The following is a 20,368-nucleotide window of genomic DNA, read 5'->3' as shown; positions in this document are numbered from 1 at the left end:
TCCTTTACTTTGGCTCGCTCTTACATACAGGTATATACAAATACATGCTTATGTTCATTGTAATATGCAAATAGGGCTAGAGTAGCTTGGAATTGAGGAAAGAAAGAATAAAGGCTGCAGTGTAGCAGAGACAAGAAGCAATATCTTTGGAGTGAATGGGTGGAGTAAATGCTGATGATAAACCTGCCAAGGTCATCAGATTGGAAGTATGGAAGTCCTTAGGATGAAAGAAGCATGGTGACTTCTTATCCTACTGACTCAAGTTCCACGGCTGACAAAGTGCACCAGCTGATTGTCCAGTTACTTTATTGAGGGGGGTGGGAAGTATTGCTGTATGTGGCTGTATAAATATTTGTTCACTTTGTACTGTTATAGGCCACTTTGAGTCCCTTTGGAGCAAAAAGCAGGGAACAAATACTTTAAGTAAATAATTGCACAAAGATATTTAATTCTTGGCTTGTAACACAGAGCTTATGTGTTAATGGCTTTTGATAGTTAGCAGGTGAATATGGGCCATTGTTTACCATGGCAACATGCTGTAGCGTATATTTAACCGTTCTGTAAGCTCTCCATCTAAAATGCCCTATTTGTAAGGAGAACATCTACGCCTGATTAGAAATTCAGAGAACATTAAAATTCTCCTTGCCATGTGGCTAGGTATAAACCAGACTGAAGTATGCCGCAGAATAAGGTGACAAGGGCCTGAGGTGGTAGAATAAACTCTTTCCCACAGTAGACATGCCATATCATTTTTGAACACTCATACATTTGAAACTATCCTACAAGTGACACAACAGAGAAACAAGTTCTGGCAAGCTTGTTCCTTGCACTAGTTTTCTATTTTTCAGGGGTTGTTTTTATAGGATGCATTTATAAATGTGATCTCCCTCCAATGGTCTGAAGTGATATAGTCCATATCATAACTCTGCCGCCTCAATCAGAATTCTGCTATGGTAAAATCTACCGCCTCAGTCTACTGAGTGTATAAATCATGCCTGAGAGCTGGTTTTGAAGTGGCTGTCTGTAATCACCGATGAGCCCCTAACAAGTAGCATGTATGTTCCCAAAGGGAACCCTTAGATGCGGCTGGTTATCATTTGGCCTCTCAAAATGAAGAATTGTGCAAAGTTTAAACCATACCAGTGTTTTATGCTGTACCAGTGACTCAAAGGAAGGGTTGCCAAGCTGCTCAAATGCCGTATCTCTTCTGTGGTCTGTGTGACAGTTTGGAAACTACACAGATGGTGATGGGAACCTTGCTCAGCATGTAATTGCATGGTAGCTCCTATACAAATAAGAACCGAAATCCCGTTTCCCTCTGCTGGTGCTCTGGTCCCACCTCTCTTCTCTGTCAGTCTGACATTTTGGTCATATGCTTTAGGTGCTTGATTTCATTTGACTTAGGGATACTTAGATTTGCTTTCAGTTGGATAGCTTCCATTTTTTGCTGCTTATTCCCAGCATGTTAAGGGTTGATACCTAATGATGTTGCATCTGTGTCCATTGAAATCAGGGCCGGTGCCAGGGTTTCTGGCGCCTGAGGTGAGATACTTACTTGTGCCCCTCGGCCCATGCGCGCGCTCTGTGGCCCTGCACAATGACTTCAGCAGCTGCGAAGGGGTGGAGAGGAAAGTGGGGAAGCGGCCCAATTCCGGGTCGGGGGGGGGGGGGTTGTAGGTGCCTCCTTCAGAGTTCAGCGCTCAAGGTAGCTGCTGGCACCGCCTCCATGGATGCGCCGGGCCTGACTGAAATCAGCAAAGCAGTCTGTACATCATTCCTGAGGAGTCCTGAGAGCTCCCCTCCCCCTCATTTGATTTTAGTATCCGGACTTACTCTCCCCACCCCAGTCCTTCCTTTATGGGACCATCTGTAGCAAGACCAGGAATAAAGAGTGCACGCGCCCTATGCCTACAGGAGCCAGGGGCGATCAGGTAGCAAAGTAAGGCTTTCCCCACAGATCACCTACAAGATGCTTCTCCTACAAGCACCTGCAAAGACACAGAGCAGCTTTCATCGCTGGAAGAAGATGCCCTTGGTTTTTTCCTCCCTCACTGCTTGGAGCACCTCTGTAAGCTGGCTGTCTAAAGTGCTCTATTTGTAAGAACATCTACGCCTGATTAGAAATTCAGAGAACATTAAAATTCTCCTTGCCCCATGGTTGGGTATAAACCAGTCTGAAGTATGCAACAGAATAAGGTGGTAAAGTCCTGAGGTGGTAGAATAAACTCTTTCCCACAGCAGGCATGCCACATTATTTTTGAATGCTCATGGATATGAAACTATCCTACAACTAATGCAAGAGAGAAAAAGGTTCTGGCAAGCTTGTTCCTTGCACGCTGTGTATTGTGTTTGGTTGGTATTCGTAAAAAAAGGTATTATGTGGCTTTTATTGTTGGGATTTTCTATGGATGAATGCAGCTATCTACTTCTTTTGCCATCTGGAAGTAGCTGCATATAGGGAGGAATTAAAGTACATTCTATGTGGTAGGTGTCTTTAAATATCTGGTTCTGTTCTTAGCACCGCTTGGAACTTCTGCACGTGCTCATCTACTCTCCAGGAGCTCTGTCTGTCCCCATTCCATGTTTCTTGCTTCATATGTTGCTTCATACACTACAGAGAACTTTGGCAAGCTGTTTCTTTTTGTTTCAGGTTCCTCCTTGAGATTGACCTCTATAAGGCTTTGGCTGAATCTTTAACTTATCCAGTCTTCAGTGGCCCTCTTGGCACAGACCATGGTACTTTTATAACTATACAGCACCCACAGTGACGCTAAACAAATAATAGCAGTCCGCTTCTCTGGCTTGTTCTGTGGAGTTGTTTATACTAAAGCTGTAAGTGAGCCATAAAATACTGCAACTGCAAATTTATTGCCATTTAGGTCCTAAAGAATGAAAGAGACTTGACAGTCACATTCTGTTACTCTGTTCTGTATAGGGGTGAATATTTGGCCAGTCAGAAAATATGGTCAGTTCAGTACTGGCCTTTAGAGCATCAATTTCACTAGAACAGCAACAAAGTACTCTCATGAACAGTGTTGATGCTCATGCTTGTTACAAAGACAGATCAGCTAACATACTTGGAAACAGTGAAAAACTTTAAACTTTTCTATATATGTAAATGATTCACTGAGTAATTCATCACCTCCGTTAGCCTACATTTCTGCCTGAAAAACTGTTTTGTGTTTTTTTTAAAGGTATGTGTGCTAAGTTGGCACCGTGCCATTACTTCAGACATCATTAGCAGTGACCATTTTGACATAGGAGTTTTCTAGAGTAGAATATCACATCACGTGGAAGGGGTACTCCAAGGAGTAAGGGAGGAAAAAGTCAAGGGCATCTTCTTCTAGTGATGAATGCTGCTTTTTGCCGGAGAAGTATCTTGTACGTGATCTGTAGGAAAAGCTTTATTTTTGCTACCTAATTAACCCCTGACTTCTGTAGGCCTGGGGGCGGGGGGGGGGGGGCAGCATGCGTTCTTTATTCCTGATCTTGCTGCAAATGGTACCATAAAGAAAGGATTGGGGAGGGGGGTGGAGAAAGTTGCCATATACAGTGGCATTCTTTTTTTTATAACATATTTTTATTTTGAAAAACAAAGTAATAGTAAGAGGGGATACAGAAAGAAAAATTTTTTTTGTGTCCCCTACAGTGGCATTCCTAACATCATGCTATCTTCGATTGTCATCAGTTGGCTCACATGTCTCCTTTAATTCCTTGAATAATAGAAGATTCAAGATTTTAACCTTTTTCTCTAGAATTCTGTAGGTGGAATGAGGTGGCCATGAAGGCACAATAAACGTGGTGACAATGGCTAATAACATAGTTAATTGTGATGTGGGATATCATTTTAGTATGAAATAGATGAGAGGCTGCTACTTTTTGTGGGGCGGACAATTCCAAGGACTGCAATATTTCTAATACCTAAAAAAAAACCCAAAATATAATTCTCTTTTGTGGTAAGTTACCTAAGTTTTCTGTAGTGAAGCGCTGAACCTTGATTTGATGGTAGCAGCGGGTAGCCCTCTCTTTTTAAATACCTGTAAACAAAGCTGCAGCTTGAAGCTATGACTGCTCTTGGAATGCCTGTAAAGTTTTTCAGGACTTGAGGGGAAAAAGTGTAGACTGTTCTGGCCTTCACTGTACTTACTCTGAAGATGAAGATCCAAGTCTGCTATTTTATGTGCTGCACAGACTTGTTAGAAACTTGAAACTCTTGGGAACATTTAGTCTAAGTAGGAATTAACTTCCCCAGAAATCTTTAGTGGGAGCCTTTATTGGACCATGGACCATATCTTACTATATAATTGAGTAAGTGTATTTCAGACAACTCACTTTATACCCTGGTGCACCACCAGAGGGTGCTGCCATGGAGGGAAGCCTAGGTAAGGCACCATGTCCCTCCAGAAAATGTGCCATGGTGGGAAGCCCAGGCTGGGAGCAAGACTGGAATCATCTGGGATCAGGAGCAGAGCAGATAGTAAAGCCCACCACCCACCTTCACCTGTCAGGATCAGGCGTGGAGCAGGAAGCAATGCCTGTTTCTCCCTTCACCCAACTGGGAGGAGGTGGCAATGTCCACCCCCCCCTTCACCCAGCTGGAATCAGGCTTGGAGCAGGTGACAATGCATGCCCCTCTTTACTCAGCCATAGTCAGGTGCAGAACAGGAGGCAATGCCCCCCCCCCCTTTTACCTAGCATGGAGCAGGTAGCAAAGCCCACCACAGCTTCACATGGCTGAGATCAGGCAGTTCAGGCGTGGAGCAGATAACAATCCCCCCCCCTTCACCAGCTGGAATCAGTGACAGAGGAGGAGTGAATGCCTGCCTGCCCGCCCTCCCCTTTCTAGAGCCCGTTGTATATTTTCCCCACAACGGGCTTTGTTGCTAGTGAAAACATAAGAGATGCTTGCATCTTATGTGACTGTCTTGAGAGAATAGGTTTCACTGTGGCTTACAACTTTCCTAATAAGGGAAGTATGGATTAGTTCTTTCTGAGCATTTGTTTGAAATGTTTCGAACCAGTTGGTATAGTGGTTAAGAGCAGCAGGACTCTAATCTGGAGAACCAGGTTTGATTCCCCACTCCTCCGCTTAAAGCTGGCTGGGTGACCTTGGGTCAGTCACAGCTTCTTAGAACTCTCTCAGCCCCACCCACTTCATAAGATGATTGTCATCAGGATAATAACACATTTTTAAACCAATCTGAGTGGGTGTTAAGGTGTCCTGAAGGGCAGTATATAAATAGGTTGTTGTTGTTGTTAAATATAGTCTCATCAATTTCTATACATCTCCTAAGCAATGCACTTAGGGATTGCGGTGTTCCCTTCCAGGTGATGAAACTCTTACCACATGCGCTGATCAAATTATGGCACAAGTCTCAATACCTCTCTGTATGGTGCCCTGATGAAGACTCCCAATTTTGATTGGGCCAGTTCACTACACATTTACTAATGGGTAGTCCATATATAGGAACCACCACCACATTTTGATTGTCTCAGAATCAAGGATATGGGAAGAACAAAATGCTTCTCTGTGTGTTCAGCAATTTGGGCACCTGCATAAAAATGTCAAGATATTAAAAGCACTGGTAATTTTAAAGAGTCATTCTTTGAACTGGCACTAATACTGTCCCCATGATCCAAAATTACTAAGGGTACATGTAGATGACAAAACCTAACTGAAATCTTACAGGGTAAATATTTTTCTATGTGTGCCAAGAACTTTTGTGGGTGTTCTATAAGCGATACAGGTAAAGCAGATTGTTTTCAGCTTGTTTGGGGCTAGCTGAACAGGTTGGATAAGCCACTATCTTAACTATGGTAGGAAAGTGGTGCACATTGGCTGTTCACATGCCCATGTATACTATCTAGGAGCTCCACTGATTGAAAAGACAACTATTGGTAGTTAGCCTAGAACTTGTGCTTGCTTACATGGAACTTTAATACTTTATGGAAAGCATGTGTTGATTTAAAGACTTCCTTGTGGAGTTGCTGGTCTTTGGCATGTGAGTGGCTTATTTCTGTGTAACTATCTTCTTGCAATATATCTGTGTCCACTGTTTACTTTTAAACATATGATAAATCTATTTGGACTAGCACATGAGATGGCCCAGCGACAGATCATGAATTCTAGGTTTTTCTTTTCTTTTGAGTCTTCAGCTATTGAGGTTCTGTATAGGTTGAGAAGAGTCAGTTGTAGGTTTGGGAGACAATGCCCACCAACCTCTGCTGTGTAATAGGATCCTTTTATCTCACAGCAGCCTCTACAAGTCAGCTTACAACATGCTATGAGAAGAGAGAGGGTTTGCTGGGGAATGGAGACTTCCCGCAGTCAGCTAAACTCCCTGTTGCGGAGGAAGACAGGAATCTCTGGGAATTCCTGACATAGTAATATCCCTTTGCTATCTCTATATAGTGATCACTTAGGCCTCAGTTTGAGCAAAGATCAACCACAGAAATATACCGAGTTTGAAAAAGGCAGTAAGGCTGGGGTGAGTGGTATGCTTCTGAATCTTCCCAACAGAACCCAGTACACTGCCAACAGGTCCATCTTTGTCCTACTTAGTTCATTTATAGTCCACCTTTCCCACTGAGACTCAAGGTGGATTACAGAATTAAAAACAAAGCAATAAGGAGTGCAGAACAATTAAAAAACAATGCAGATAAGGATAATGAAATACAAACAGGGAAAGAAAACTGGATTTCCTTGTTAAGAATAACGCACTCCAGGCATCATAGAATGCACAACAAACTGCTTCAACTGTCACAGATGCTACTACAGTCTTGCTGCCTTTACAGAAATGCCTTCCTGAATCATTCCATTGTATATGTTCTGTAGAAATGGTAAAAGCATTGGAGCCTTCCACACTTCCTCAGGCAGGCCATTCCACAAGGTGGGAGCCTTAACAGAGAGAGACTGGGATCAGGCAGCTGTAGATCTTATCAGTGTTCAAGATCATACTTCTGCTTCAGAGAGTGAAGCTGCTACAGTGTGGTACTCAGTGGTGTTACTGAGGGTTGCTTAATGTAATTTTGTACATTTTAATTCTGCCCTTCTTCCAGGAAGCCCAGGGCAGTGTACATTGTTCTCTCTAATTCTTTCAACAACCCTGTGAAGTAGGCTGGGCTGAGAGTATGTGAGTGGCCCAGAGTAGAGATGGGCACAAACTGAAATACAAACCAAAATTCGGCACGAACCGGGCCAGTTCATGATTTGCAAACGGGCGATTTGTCAGAGCCCATTTATGATGAACCACCACAAACTTTGGGTTGGTTCGTTTTTTGGTTTGTCGCTGCAGACAGCCTGGTGTCAATCATTCAGTTTCCTAGGCAACAGGGGATGGACTTTCTGCAGACCTTCTCCTGGCCTGGAAGTGGCAATTTGCTGACCCGGATGTGATGTTATCACGGACCAGTTCGTGAACTGGGGCAGATTTGTGAAAGTTTGTGGTTTGTGAAATGCAACAAACCACAAACCGCACGGTTTGGTTTTTTTCCAGTTTGTGCCCATCTCTAGCCCAGAGTCATCCAGCAGTGTTCACAGCAGACTGGGGAATCAAAACTTGGTATCTCAGATTCTAGTTCCATGTTAGCCACTGTACCGTACTAGTTTTCTGTTAAGAGTCAGCAAATGTATGATTCTCATCATTTGCATGAGTGGTGTGCAACTGGCACATGAACTGTCACATGAAACTCTTTCATGCTTATAGTTAAATGTACAGTTATCATATTGCAGATGTACATATAAAATGTTCTGTGTATACCCATTCATTGTAATGTGTGATGCTCCAGAGAATGGAAGAGAGCATTGATATTAATACTGTTCCAACTTTTGGCCATTGATTCAGAGATAAATGAATGTCATCTGTTAGATATTCTGCTTATGATGGAGAAGGGTGATGCTAGGAAACTGAGAAGGAATCCTCTTTAATACATTTAGGAATCACCCTTTTTAGACTTCTTTGACTTTCTCACAGTTTTATTTAAATTTAAGATAGGTCTATTTATTATGGTCATGGCAAATTTTGTTCTATTTTTACTTGAGGAAGGGAGTAGCTTTTCCTAACAAAGATATCTGTGGAAGTCCAGGCAAACAGTTGCCTGATTGCAGGAGGCAGAGGTTGTATTTCTGTAAAATATCTCAATTTTATCCTTGTTTTCCATATTTTTCTTTGTCTCTTTTGGGCCCTTTAGCTTCAAAGGCTGTGAAAACTACAGTTTAATAGGTTTCCTCTTAAATGCAGCTGAAAGAGTACACCAGATTGGACCCTTCGTAACTTTAAAAGACAGCTGTTGTCACAGTCTTCCAGAAATGCAAGAAGTGTTAAGCAGGCTTGATTCAGAGAAAATTGAACACGCCATGGTAGCATTTGTCCACAAGTCCCACACAGTTCAGTTATGCTTATTGTTGCATAAGTGTGAACATATGAAGCTGCCTTTTTCTGAGTCAGACCCTTGGTCTTTCAAAGTTAGTCTTGTCTTCTCTGACCAGCAGCAGCTCTCCAGGGTCTCTGGTAGACATTTTCCACATTACTTATTATCTAATCCTTTTAACTGGAAGTGCTGGAGATTGAACCTGGTCCCTTCTTCGTGTAAAGGAGATGCTTTACCCCTGAGCCACAGTCCATCCCTTAATATATCTTAGTTGATGGTGATGCTTGTATGGGAGCAAACAGCCCTAATCCTAAGAAGAAGAAGGTGAGTCAAATTGCAGCTGGCTTATGGCTACCCCAATCCCAGGATGTTCCAGACAAGAGAGGGGCAGTGGTATGCTATTGTCTTCCACTGCTTAGCCACCCCAGTCTTCCTTGGTGGTCTCCCATGCAAGTACCATCTGGGATGTACCCTGCTTAGCAAGTTTATCTGGGCTGCTAAGAAGACTGTGCTGTTGAGTTGCAGCTGCCTCATGGCAATTCCATCCATGGGGTGTTCCAGGCAAGAGATGAGCAGAGGTAGTTTGCTCTTGCCTTCCTCTGCATAGCAACCCCAATCTTCCTTGGTGGTCTCTAATCCAAAAACTACCCATGGCCAACCATGCTTCCAAGTTCTAATGAGTTCAGGCTAAGCCGGGCTAATCAGGCTGCTAGTCTAACCACACACCCCTTTCCCTACATGTTATTCCGAGGTTGCATGGATTCCAAGATTGACTATATTGCAAGCCAATTTTTTTTCAGAATGTAAGCATATGCTTACAGCCTGATCCTAAGCATGTTTACTCAAAAGCAAGTTACACTGAGTTCAGTGGGAGTTATTCCTCAGTAAAAATGTATAGGATGATAGCTTTAACCTCTTAAATCAAAGTGACTTCAGTGAGACTTGGGCACACCTGACTTTCTCTGGATTGCATCACAGGGCTGCAGTAACTTGTTTGAGTTTGCAGGACACATCTGTAAGAAAAACTTGGGGATCATATATCTGCCCAGACTTATATGGAACATAACTTGCTTTTATAGCAACGGTTCATTTAGTAAGAACTTATCGGTCAGTGCTGTAGGTGCTTTGAGTTTTGAACACCTATTAATAGAAAAGGAATTTCCGTATGTGTGTTCCACAGGGTACTGTTAACATGCAATTTTCATTCTCACTTCAACTTACATAGGAAGCTCCTTTGTCTAAGAATGTAGTTTTATGCTTATTGGATCCACTGAACTTGGATCCACTGAACTTTGAGACATCTGAGTTTGGTATGCATAGTGTTGGGCTTCACAAACCACAGGAGAAACAAACATGCTGTGCAATGGGAGTATTTCATAGTTGGTCTGTTATAATATAAAAGGATTCACTTCTCTCCCAAGCAGCAGCGATCATCAGGAACATTATATGTGACTGCACATAAGTCACTTTGGTGTTACAACAGCATATCAGTGGAAAGCCTAGGAGTAATTTGAGATCCAGCACTTCTGCTAGAGAAACAAGTAAAAGTAGCAGCAAAAAAGGCCTTCTCTCACCTCAGGCTACCCCTACCTCAGCATGGTTGATCTGGCTCCCTGGATTCATGCCATGGTAACATCGAGACTAGACTATTGTAATTCACTCTACATAGGTCTCCCCTTGAAGTCAACCCAAAGACTCCAGCAGAATGTTACAGCTCCCACTCTCCTGATTTTCCCCAAACTATGCAAGGCTGAACTATTCAGGAGGGCTTTCTACTCAGACTATAGGGCTGTGTCATAAGAAATAGCACAGAGATGATTAGGGCCAATAGTCTAGGCTGTTGGGTACTGTCTGCTGATAAGCTCCTACTGGAGAGTTCAGTTTTGCTAAATATGTCATGTTAACTAATTACCCTTTAATTCAGAATGGTTTCATCTCTGTGTTCAGTTTTATGCTAGTTTTCAACTTTGCTGCTACCATACCCTGTTATATCTGTTTTCATGGACTGCCCTGACTGTTGATCATGTTGTATTATTGCTCTGTGAATGGCCTAGCTTTTGATTATATTGCATTCACATGTATTCACATTCATAATCCACCTTGGATCTCAGTGAGAAAGCCAGATTATAAATAATACCAATAATGTAACAGTATTTAAAACGTATATATTATATTTTTGATGCATCAGCTGGATTTGTTTTGTGCAGTGTTGAGTTCATGTTGTTAACGCTTCTAATTGGTACTGTATTTAACATGAAAATTAAGAGTGGGCAGGTATATAATTATCAACAAGAAGAAGAAATTAACCCTAATACACAATTTCATGTAGTTTAGTAGCAGATGAGAGGAGGGATATGCCCAGAAGTGGGTCTATAATGTGCAGCAGAATAAAGTGTGCCACTGAGAACGGATTAGAGACTTACTCATGTATTAAAGAGCTGACATGAAATAACAGTATAAATCAAATCCAAATGCATATTTTCACCTAGCACCTCTTCTTAATAAACTTAGTAAAGTGTAAGTAGGTAGTGAACCTTATTGACTGCTATTTTGTTTTTGGGGAATTTCAACTTACCTGCAGAGATCAGTTCACCTAGAGAAAATGACTGCTTCGGAGGGAGGATTCTATAACTTCATACCTTGCTGAGGGCCTCCCTAGGCTCCACCCCGGCCGTTTTCACACTGTCTATAAATCGCGCGAGAGTCACGGAAGGCTTCCTCGCGTGATTTTTGATGCCATCTGTTTACAAAATGCCACAAACAGTGATTTACGGCGTTTTGTAATCGGATGGTGTTAAAAATTGGGAGGAAGCTGGCAGCCTTCCCTGAGTCTCGCGCGATTTATTGACAGTGTGAAAACGGCCCCCCTAATGTCTAGGAATTTCCCAACTCAGAATATGTACTCATGAAAGACAGCAATTTATGCAAAATATCACTTGTGCATAATTAAAATACAAATCTTAAAATATAGTTTGTAGATTTAAGTAAAGATGCAAAACATTTAAATTATGGCAAGAAACTTGAATTGGTAAATTTTTTAACTACGCTTGAGTTTTAAAAACCTTCAGTTGATTAATCAGGAAGTTTAGTCAATTGAGTGTAAAGCAACTTTTTTACGAGGGGGACTGTTTTAATCACATTGTATAACAAAATAGAACAGAAAAAAATTACGTTTTTTGTTCTTCCAAGAGCTGGAAAGTTTTCTTTATTAGAATGTAAGTTATGTCATGCTTCCTTTATATATATCTTTCATTTTGATCATATAAATAAACATTCTTTAAATTGGTTCACATCCCATTTGGTAATAGGAATTAAGTAATTGAGATAATCGTGGGTGAGTTTGGAGTAAGGATGTTTGCCTTACAGTAGTGGTTATCAAACTTTTTGAAGTGGTCCCTATTGATAAAATTAATTTTCGGTGGGCCTTGAAAAGTACAGTAACTCTGCGCTGTGTTCCCCCTTCCAGCATAAAACACAGGAATCTCACATCAGCCCACTGAACAAATATAGATTTTATTTTTTGTGTTTAATATTTATTTTAAAACGTAGCATCAGAGAGCGTGCTGTATTTCGTAGCCATTTCACGCATATGGAGAAGCAAGTATTAGCCATTGAGCCTCCCGGAGCTCCTTTTCTTCTCCTTCCTCCTGACCTCGTTACCTATTATTGTATATTGAAACTAACAGCTCTTTATTATAAGAAACATCTTTATTGGAGACTGGAAGCAGACAGACTGAAGACTCAGGCTCAACAGTAACCAATTTATACTTGTAGAAACTACTCCCACTTTTACAACAACCAGAATCCTTTGTTTGCATGAACTATATACAAGTATCTACTTTTGAGCACAGCGATTGGTCTACAAAGCAACAGTTCTGATTGGCTGTGCTGGCACCCAAACACCAATAGCTTTGTAGGCCTCAGGAGCCTTCGTTCTACTCAAGCAATACATAACACCTATGACCCACAGAGAGTCATGACCCACAGTTTGAGAACCACTGCTTTATGGGAAATTTAAGATAGATCTGAGCTGGAACCCAAAGAGGCCTTTCTGTGTGAACAATCTGTATGAACAATACTGGTGCCTCCCTTGCGTTTTCTTCTGATTGATTCCTTGCTCTTCATTGGAGGTGGTTTCTGCCAAGAGCCTCCAGGTTTCCAGCTGTTGTTTCTGGAATGATGCAGTGGTTTACTCTTGAAAAGGAGACCTTGGAAGCTGTACTGTGCAGTCTTCTAAGTCCAAGCTTTGCCTTGGAATGCAACCATGGGAACAACATGATGTAGACTTGCCTGTCTTGGAGGAAAGCAAATGGCTGTAAGTGCCAGACTTTTCCTTTATAATGGAGAAATGGTATGGTCATTGGCCTACTGGGTTTGAGACTCATACAGTTGATGAGAGCTTGACCTTGGTGTGGATTAGTTTAGTGATTTTTTTTTGTTAAGCAAATTTTGCTGCTGTGCCATAAATATGTTGGTAGAAATAAAATATGATGTGAAATTAATCAAAATGTACCTATATGAATTTGAGGGGAGAGGCACTGGATCCTTGGTAAAACACATGCTTGGTATCCAAAAGAGCCCTTATTTTGTCCTTTGTATTTCCACATTAAAGTTCTTTGATAGCAAGTATTGGAATAGTTTATTTTTTTTAAAAATCAACCAAATGGGTATGTTGGTATGCTGCTAGGTCAGAACTTTTAGCACTAAGAAGCAGGGAGGAATGAAGAAATCTTGGGGGATGGGGTTGCCCGCCTTCCAGAAACAGTCTTTCTTAACAACATTAAAGCACTTTGGCTCTGGGCTATTCTACAGCCCTCCCACTGCCCCACCAACCCAACAGCTTAGATAATCCTATAATAAATGGGGAATTTGGTCCAGCAAGCACATTGGAGAGTGGACACCCTCAATGATGGGCATTCTTTCCCTTTTTAGGATCTAGGCTGAACTGAAGCATGCAGTTTTGCATTATGCTAATGGCACCAAAGCCCACAGCATTAGGCCAGCATGTTTATACAACAGTAGGTCTTTTTTTTTGGAGAGGGTTTTTCTCCTCTATGAAAAATAATCATATTTTGGATTCTCTCGGTACGTAGACATGGAAATCGCTTCACAGTAACCTTGAGTATGGCACCACCACCCCTGGAAAATTCCTTACCATTGCTGTCATTCAAGAGAGACTGAAATTGGCTTCTCTGGGCCAGTTTCCTTCCTATGGGATGCCTTTGAGTATAGTTAAGGTGGGAGTGGGAATGAGCTTGGTTTGGATTTTTTCTATGTGTATGTGGCCTACATACCTGTGGTTCCAAGTACTCTATAAAACAGGGTTGCACTTACCTGTAACTGTTGTTCATTGAGTGGTCTTCTGTGCAGGCACACATTGGGACTGTGCACATACAGGCCAGCCACGGAGAAGATTTCCAGAGCTTTCTAGAAGATTAGGAGTGCCCCTCCTCTCTTTGACACTTTCTTATCAAAAGCATTACATGACCAGGAAGAGGGATAATATTCCCTCAGTCTTCTCGATGCCGCCGCCTGAGACCCTTCCAGAAACTGAGGTTCCAGAGCGTTCACAGCGGGGCAGGAGTCGGCACACCCACTACAACCACTCTTCTTTTTTTTTGTAAAGTTCTAGCATGGACTTGGGCTGTCCAGCTCCAGATAAAAGGAATAGACTTGTCACATACACTAGTTATATGCTGTGAAGCACACAGATATCTGAAGGAGTAAGCTGAACTCACAAAAACACATAGCAAATAAATGTAAGTCCTTAGTTTCCTACTGGCCTTTTATCTGCTAGAAGATTAGGAGTGCCCCTCCAATCTGCTGTTGGAGATGTTCAGTGGCCTCAATTTATAAAACTTTGGCCAATACCCTTTATGTCCCAGAGGTTTAAAACATGTTTTATGCTCCCTTCAGAGGGGATGATAAAAGGTAAGGTTGATTAGCAGCTTAAAGGAAAACTTGCAACAGAGGAATTCTGCTTCTCACAGAGGCTAACAGTTTACAGTGTTCACAGTCTACAGTGACTGGATTAGAGATGAAGTGTCATCAACAACAATAATGATGACTGCTGGAATTCAGTATGCAGTTTGTGTGTCAAGGACTTCTTGCCCTGGGGCACCCTTTCTTTGTAGAAACATAAGACGTCCTTTAAAAAAAGATGAGTGTGGAGTTTATCTAAAATCCTCCTTTGATTGGGGACTCAAAGTGGCTTTAACATTTGATACCTTTCCATTCCAGCCACACAACCCCTCAAACCAAGCCAGGCTGAGAGATTGCAATGAGCCCAAGGCCACAGGCAAGCCTTTCAGGCAGAATTGCATTTGAAAGTGGATTTCTCAGATTCTAGCCCAGTGCTCTAACCACTATACAAAACTGGCTTTTGTTAGAAATGGTGTCATCTAGGAATGACCCCAGAAACAGGATGAACATGATTGCAACAAGAACTCTCTCCTAGCAGTGGCAATTCTAATGCTGTGGAGTGTGTTTCATGTTTTATGTTAGTCCCAGGATACTAAAACCTGGAGGAGTTTTACTCATGGGTTTTACTCATGTCTGTGTAAGCTGGCTGAAGGTCTGGTAGGGAAGGCCTGAGCTTTGTGTTCTTTTCTTTGTTTCTGTTGAATAAAGCTACTCTGTGTTGACTAAAAGAGACCCTCTGCATGTTCTTAAATGACTACTGAATCTTACAGCAGTGAAACTGAGAACCCTGGGGAGAACCAGCACAATTCCCTGGTAGGAAAAAGTGAGTGTGGGAATATATGAAGCAAAGCGGGGGAGACTGTCTTCAAAAAGCATTGGGCTTAGAGGTGCAGGTTTATCATCTTTGTTAAAGCAGAAGCAGTTGAAGAGCCCCAATCATTACATTGATAGTTCCAGGCTACTATGTCACTGTGACAGCTGTATTATCTCCTACCTCCAGGACTGCACCTCGGAACCAAAGACATAGCCTGGAAGGAGGAGGAATTTTTTGAGTCAGGCAGACACATTTCCAAAGGCCTTGGGAAACAGCCACTCATCATCAGATCCCAAGCCTCTGTTAAGTTACACCCCCATGTCTCTCTCCTCAGAGTAGGGTTGCCAGGTCCCCCTAGCCCCCAGGCACCAACCTTGCCTTTTCCCCTTATCCTGTCCTACGCCTTGATGTCACTTCAGGGAAGTGATGTCATTGCACTGGCCACGTTCCACCCTGGGAGCACTCCTGTGCTCCATAGTGGGCTGATTCAGGGCTGACCCAGGCCTGATTCAGGCCTGACTTGAGCATTTGTGGCGCACAGGACTGTGCTGCATTGCCTGAGAGTACACCTGGGAGGTGTGTTCCCCCACATTCCCCCCCACCAGCCAGTTAAGTGGGGGTGGAGGGTGGGAGTGGGGGATCTCATGCCCCCAATGGGGGACTGGCAACCTTATCTCAGAGCCAGCATAGCCAAGGGAGATGAGGGGCCTATTCAGGCTTGCTGGCAGGCAAAGCCTTTAGAAGAAAAAGCCTCTTAGCCTCCAAACCAAGAAATCTGTTATGCTACACCTCCAGGTGTCTCCCCTGAGAGCTGACACAGCCAAAGAGGGGAGTGACCTTTATCCATGCAGACAAAGCCTTAGGGAAAGAGTCTTGGAACCAAGGACTGTGTTAGGCCACATTTCACACTTCTCCCTTTGTAATTGAGGAGGAAGGTGCCTTTATTTGGGCTAGCGTTTAATTGGGCTAGCACACAGCTGCAGACTTGAAGGAGGAGTCACTGTGAGGAGGCTCTGACAGGCCACACCTCTGGACTTAGCCCTTAGTAATCAATGGTGCCAAGGAGGGAGCAGGTGCCTTTAATCAGGCTGGCATTTTCCGGCATCTTGAAAAAAACTTTCTTGAGCTATAAGGACAAAAGGAAAGAAAGAAACTTTATACTAAAGTGGGCTTCCCAGCAACTACAAGCCAGGTAGCACCATATGCTACTCTACACATGCATACCTACCTTATATGATCTATGCTTCCTAAAGTCCATTTATATTTATTTTGCAAGAGAAAACAGATAATACTAGTATCTCTTCTCTAAGAGGCCCCCATGTTGTGTTCTCATCCCATTCATTTCTTTAAACAGTATCTAAAGGAATACAAAAAGATGGTTGTTGTGGGTTTTCCGGGCTGTATTGCCGTGGTCTTGGCACGGAAAACCCACAACAACCATCGTTCTCCAGCCGTGAAAGCCTTCGACAATACATCGAACACCTCTACGGGGAGGAAACATTCCAACAGACCCGGAGATTGGAAACACTTCGGAACAAGAAAGCACATCTACTCTGTTCTTTAACCTTTCTCCTACGCTGCAGGGACACAAGAACCATTCCATCTTTTCTCGCAAAGCCCGGAAAACCCACAACAACCATCGTTCTCCGGCCGTGAAAGCCTTCGACAATACATCGAATACAAAAAGGTTTATTAAAGCCAACCTTTGTGTGAATACTATGATAATAGTTCAGACTCATTGATAGGAATAGTAGTCTCAACTGTCTCTAAAACATCTACAAGAAAGAATGATGACCCAATAGAGAAGAAGTGGGAGGATGTCTGATTTCTTACTATGGAATGCTTACTCCTAATGACTCAGGGTGAGCTACTAGATATTTTCCAGAGGATTGCCCATACTAAGTTTGGAAAGTATTTTGAAATCGCAGAAGTCATTCCAAAGAAATTAGGCTATTGCCTCAGATCTACTATGTCATATTAAAGAGGGGGAATTTAGTTATCACTGTAATTATTGCAAAAGTGATACTATATTCTTTAATACAAATAAACAATTTACATGTTTTCCCGCAATTCAGCATGTCCAGGAATAAAGTTTGGCAACAACTTTACCAGCACTTTGACAAATAATTTCCACGATTCATTTTAAACCATCATTCCCTCTAACTTCCCACAGGCATCATGCTGAGGAACCTTCATCTAGCTGGTGCCTGGTTGGGAGATCAGCTGGGAACCCCTATACAAGTTGGATCAGGTTCCATGTTGTAATTCAAGGTTCCATGTTGTAATTCATGCATCTGACGAAGAGAACTGTGATTCTCGAAAGCTTATGCTACAATAAAGTTGGTTAGTCTTAAAGGTGCTACTGGACTCTTTTTGATTTTGCTACTACAGACTAACACGGCTAACTCCTCTGCATCCATGTTGTAATTGAGAGCCTTGTATGAGGGCGAACGTTTGGCAGAAAGGGACAGGCATAGAATACAAAGAAATCATTATACCACACTCTAGCAAACTGGGGAAGAGTCCATAGTGCATACATACTGAGTGCATTCAAATTTCAGTCCCTGAAACTCTAGTTGTGATGCTGAAATTCATGGAAATCTTAGTAATAGCTGATTCCAGGACTGTGTTATCTTCGTTTTCTAAAATTCTTTCATCTTTCTTTATAATGTCTTCTTTTTTGTGATCTTGTATATGAGTAAAATCCACAACAGCCCGGAAAATCCACAACAACCATTATATATGAGTAACTTAGCATACTTTATTCAGGAACTGTCCAAAAAGCACACAGGCTACTGGGCTTTATCATTACAGCTAAAGGATTTAAAAATTGTTTCTTTCCCCATAACACTATTGCTTTTGCTGAGCATATCTACTAGGAGAGATGGAAATTTTCTGTACAGGTACTACAAATTGTTTCAACTATAGATCAAAGTAGGCAAGATAAGAAATTCTGAGACGTTTAGGTGTGGATTCCAAATAGTGGCCTCATTAGTCTGTGGCAAAATTTTAGTATATCTGTCTTATGCTTCATGGGTGGAAGTGAATTACTAAAAGTAGAGTTTGTTTTAGAGTGCACATTACTATAAATGGAAAAAATTGCATTTGTTCTAATCTTGCAAATTTGGAACCATGTCAAAATAGAACTCATTTCTACATTAATACTCACAGTTTTACTATAGATTTTACTGTAGTTTTTTTATCAATTGCAAAGTATAGATGCTGACTTTTCACAGTTAACAGCTTCTTTCCAAGTATCAAACATGCTAGATTGAAGTTGTTTACTATGGACACTAAAATGACAAATATGTAAGTGAAGAGTGATACATGCAGGAATGTGTATGACACATCCATTGTTCCACTTCACTATCTTTTAGAACGCTGACTTTGTCATTACCTTCAAGATGATGGCAATAATTCGCTCTTGTATTGACACTGTCAAGGTTGTGTATGTAAAGAGATTATATATAAAGAGAAGGTTGTACATATAATACATTAGATAGAAAAAAAGTGCCTTTAAAATCTTCAGTTTGTACCTTTTGTACTTCTCAGCTTATTCTCAGATAATACAATGCTATTCAGAAAACTAGAATAAGCGATCAGATGCTAAGAGTAGAATTCATCTTGGGACAAAAATATCTTAATGCATTCATATACATGTTCGACAAGGAGATAATTTTTATCCAAAATATGAAGAACTAGTACACAGAATAGACCTCTTGGTTGTGGGCAGATACAGTACTGGGTGATTACTAAATAGTTGCTGTTCTCCCTACATTCAAAAAATGATATAAATGACCCAGATAATTACAAACTTAGTAGCCTATTTTTACCAGAAGATGAGGCCTCAGCAATATCATTAGAGAAAAAATAGAAGAATATAGCAAAAGAAGTAAGGCAGCATGAAAGTTAGTTCATGTGTTCTTTCTATGACTCCTTTTTAAGACAACTTAACGCCTTGAACAAAGAAATATTAATGTATTTAATGTTGGCGTTTAGTAAAGGAGCAGTGCAAGGTGAGAAAATGAAGAATGCTTAAATGTAAATGTTGAAAAGAAGAAATTAGTGGCATTTAAATAGCTATCTATCCTTGAATCTGTGTTGTTCAGTATTTCATTAGTGACCATGGGAAGGAAAATAGAGTGCTGACGATATCTACAAATGAGCCTGTTAAGAGTCATTATTAACGTAAACTAGCAGGATGCATGAGATGACCTTATGAAGCAGTGTAATAGCAATGGAATGTAATTCAGCACTAGTGGGTTTTTTTAGGGACTAAATATATATTTGGTATTTGCTCCCATCAGTGCAGAAATGAGAGTTCAGAAGAAATCTAGGGATTCTGTTTGAATGGAATGGTGACCACACCAGTTTGGGGGTGTAAAGGAAGCAATTGTAATTTCTTGGATATTACGGGGCATAGCAGTCAAAGCATCTCTAGTAGGTAATGAGTAACTGGTCAGTTACAAATACTTAAGTCAATCTGGCATTTTTAAAATTGATAGATTGTTGGTTCCAGTGGAATATTGGTGGGGTCAGCCATGGACTTTACTAGAGCTAAATTATTGACGGTATTGTTACTTAAAACTGATAAAGAATTATTGTGACCTTTCTCAGATCTTTTTCATGTAGATCGTCTTCTTTCTCTACTGCAAGAGTGTATCTTGTTTATCATATGAGAATCTTCTAAGTTTTGCCTGACAATTTGTTGTTACGGTATAGATTCACAAAGGAAAATAAGCATGCAGTGGCATTTATAAATCTTGTAAATCTGAACTTTCAGGACTTGATTCTGCATGTTCATTGGGATCTTAGCTGTTTTGTTACCGCTGAAAATATTTGTGAATTCGAACATTTTTGCTGGAAAGGTCAGAAGCTTGATGGCGAGGTGCACTTTTACAATTCAACCTCAAGTGTTCTCTGCTGTTGCCATGAAGATTTTATCACAAATTGGTGTACAAGTATGGATGTGGGCATGTAAGCAAAAATAGCTCAGTTGCATCTCCAAAGTGTCTAGGATTTCTGTATCATGAGACTAGACTGTGCTCTGTGCAGACTTCCCCCCTCTGAAGCCTTGGTGAATTCTCACAGAGGAGTCCTCTTAACAAATGTTGAGTGCCACACATTTAGAAGGGAACATTTCTGAGATATTTAAATAATTAACAGAGATAGTTTGCCATTGCCTGCCCCTATGTAGCAACCCTGGACTTCCTTGGTGGTCTTCCATCCAAGTATTAACCAGGGCAGACACTGCTTAGCTTC

General features: G+C 41.4%; 1 protein-coding gene across 4 annotated transcripts in view; it reads left to right on the top strand.

Annotated features, from left to right (window-relative positions):
- The window catches only part of ANKRD50 (ankyrin repeat domain containing 50), a 56,442-nt gene that overhangs the window by 3,849 nt on the left and 32,225 nt on the right, over window positions 1–20,368 (top strand). The gene's annotated exons all lie outside the window — the stretch shown is intronic.

Source organism: Eublepharis macularius, chromosome 10 (assembly GCF_028583425.1).
Source record: "Eublepharis macularius isolate TG4126 chromosome 10, MPM_Emac_v1.0, whole genome shotgun sequence".
In the NCBI taxonomy this organism is placed as follows: domain Eukaryota; kingdom Metazoa; phylum Chordata; class Lepidosauria; order Squamata; family Eublepharidae; genus Eublepharis; species Eublepharis macularius.
This window is presented reverse-complemented; position numbering and strand designations above follow the sequence as displayed.